Genomic DNA, 3,218 nt, shown 5'->3' on the forward strand with positions numbered 1-3,218 from the left:
TATATATATATATATACACGTTTGCAATGAAGAAGCATATCACTCTGCAGAGTCAAATGAACAGAAAAAATAATTGAGGAAGGAACACAGAACATGATTGTACTACTTCCACTTAATGAAGAATGATTATTACGGTGTCTGTTGTAAAATAACTTTTTGAAATTTAAAAGAACAAATATGTCACATTGAGGACTAAGGTGCAACTGACTCAAATCATGGTGTTTTCAATCACTTCATATGAATGTAAATGCTAGACAATGAATAACTAAGACTGAAGAAGTTAATGGCTTTGAATTATGGTGTTGGTTAAGAATATAGAATATACCATTGAATTCCAGAAGAATAAACAAATTTGTCTTGGAAGAAGTACACCCAGAATGCTTCTTAGAAGCCAGGATGGTGAAATTTTGTTTCTTATACTTCAGTTATATTATTGGAAGGGACTGGTCCTTGGAGAAGAAGATCATGCATGGTAAAGTATAGATAGAGTCAGTGAAAATGGGGAAGGCTTCAATAAGATGAATTGACACAGTGGCTACAACATTGATCACAAATATAGCAATGATTTTGAGTTTGGTGCAAGGAGAGGGCAACATTTCATTCTGTTGTACATAGGGTTTCTGTGAATCAGAACTGTCTCAATGATACCTAACAACAACAACATCATGGACTCCTGTTATCCTGCAAGAACATGAAGGACCTGCTTTAGGTTAAAATTTAAACAGTATCTGGCAAATCAGGACACTGAAACATTCTAGTTTCTCTGTAACACTTCTGTGCTGGTCTTTGATCCTGCAAGATTCCTTTTTATGGGAGCTTATACGTTTCCTGCTTATTTAAGCCAATGACACTGATATTCTAACCTAAAGTAAAAAAAATATTTGAACTGATACATTGTTTTCAGATGACCTGAAGTGAAGTCTTGGTTTCACAGAGATATAGAAGTATCAAGATATTCAGTTGCATCTGTAAGGAGCTAGAACTAGAAATAGAAAATCCATTGGGGAAAAAAATAATGGAATCATAGTCACTATTTCTGTCTAACCTTTGTGTCAATATATTAAAACTTGTGTTCTTCCATTTTGTCTTCATCTTATATGTGCAACCTCTTCATTTATCATGTCTCACTCTGTGTCTCACTGTACTCTGTCACTCCCGCTCTCCAGAGGTTCTTCCACATTGCCCCTGATTTGAAGTTCAAAAAAATATCTGTGCTGATGCCCAATTTCCTATTTGAAACTCCCAGGATATAGATTTCTGATATTTTCTGAACTGATAATTACCTCTTCAAAAATATTTTTTTTTTTTCAAATATTAAATATGGGAGAGAAAAGTGGCATTGACAATGTTAAAATATCTTCCTCTATTCCAGATATTGCAAGTTTTCTTATTTTTTTCTGCTGACCTTATTGTTTGTCTGGAGGGCACAGCCATTTTGATTATTTACACGTGGCAGCCATTTTGGATATTAAAAGTGACAGAGACACAGCCATTTTGAATGTTTACAAGCAGTGGCTATTTTGGATGTTTAAAGGACCAAGGAGGGCAAAGCCATTTTGAACATTTACAAGGGGTGGCCATTTTGGATATTTAAAGTGACCGAGGATGCAGCTGTTTTGAATGTATACAAGTAGCAACCATTTTGGATTTTAAAGTGATAGCATTCTCATTTGGATTCTAGGGACCTGAGAACAGGCAACAAGGCAGGAAGTAGGGAGAGAACAATAGAAAGGACCTAAGAACAGGCAGTGAGGTGGGAAGAAGGGAGAGGACAAAAAAAGGCAAAGGGGACTGGAACAGATCAAGGAGTCAGCTGCAGGGAAACAGGTGAAGAAAGGGAACCCAGGCCACCCTCCACAAGAAGCAAGGCAGGAAGCAGGGAGAGGATAGAAAAGGCAAAGGGGACTGGAACAGATAAGAAGTTAGCCGCAGGGATCCAGGTAAGGGTGGTTGGAGAGTTTCCAACAGCTAAGGAGAAAAACTTGTCTGTTGGTTTGTCCTACTGTGGTGACATGTTGCTGTGAGTCTTGAGGCTGTGCCACTGGTGTTTCAAACCCAGTGGGGTACACCTGTTGCATAGGTATCAGCCTGGCTTACAGACTGAGACAGACTAAGAAGGAGGAGGCCATCCACTTCTCAAAGAATTGGCCAGGGAAAACTTTGTGAATAGCAGAGAAACCCTGTCTGATACAATACTGTGTAACTTTATGAATAGTCCAGAAACATTGTCCAATAAAGAGGAGGAAGATGAATTACATAACTTAGATGGCTCTCAAAGTAGGACTAGGAAAGAGCTGCATTACCAGAGTAAAACAGTTTTACTCATATGGATAAGGTAAAGCTTTTGAGAACTCCATTTGCTGCTGTAGCACCACTCAAATTTAAGAGAAACAGAAGTGAACATCCATTAATAATCAGAACATGGAATGTACGAAGTATGAATCTAGGAAAATTGGAAGTTGTCAAAAATGAAATGGAATGTGTAAAGATTGATATCCTAGGTATTAGTGAGCTGAAATGGACTGGTTTTGACCATTTTGAATCAGACAATAATATGATCTACTATGCCGGGAATGACAGTTTAAAGAGGAATGGAGTGGCATTGATCATCACGAAGGATGTTTCATGATCTGCCCTGAAGTACAATGCTGTCAGTGACAGAATAATATCCATACACCTACAAGGAAGAACTGATAATATGATTATTAATCAAATTTATGCACCAAACATCAAAGCCAAAGATGAAGAAATTGAAGATTTTTATCAATTTCTGCAGTCTGAAATTGACCAAACATGCAATCAGGATGTGTTAATCATTAGTGGTGACTGGAATGCAAAAGTCGGAAACAAAGAAGAATCACTAGTAGTTGGAAAATTTGGCCTTGGTGACAGAAATAATGCTAGAATTCACTTGGTAGAATTTTGCAAGACCAACGACTTGTTCATTGTAAACACCATTTTGAACAACACAAATGATGGTTGTACACGTGTATTTCACCAGATGGAACACACATCAGATCAGATTGACTACATCTGTGGCAAGAGGCAATGGAAAAGCTCAATATCTTCAGCCAAAAACAGGCCAGGAGCTGATTGTGGAACAGACCATCAACTGCTCGTATGCAAGTTCAACTTGAAGTTAAAGACAATTAAAACAAGTCCATGAGAGCCAAAATATTATCTTGAATATATCCCTCCTGAGTTTAGAGACCATCTAA

The sequence above is a fragment of the Orycteropus afer genome, unplaced genomic scaffold (genome assembly GCF_000298275.1).
Source record: "Orycteropus afer afer isolate SDZICR_OR568_19922 unplaced genomic scaffold, OryAfe1.0 scaffold00351, whole genome shotgun sequence".
Taxonomy (NCBI): domain Eukaryota; kingdom Metazoa; phylum Chordata; class Mammalia; order Tubulidentata; family Orycteropodidae; genus Orycteropus; species Orycteropus afer.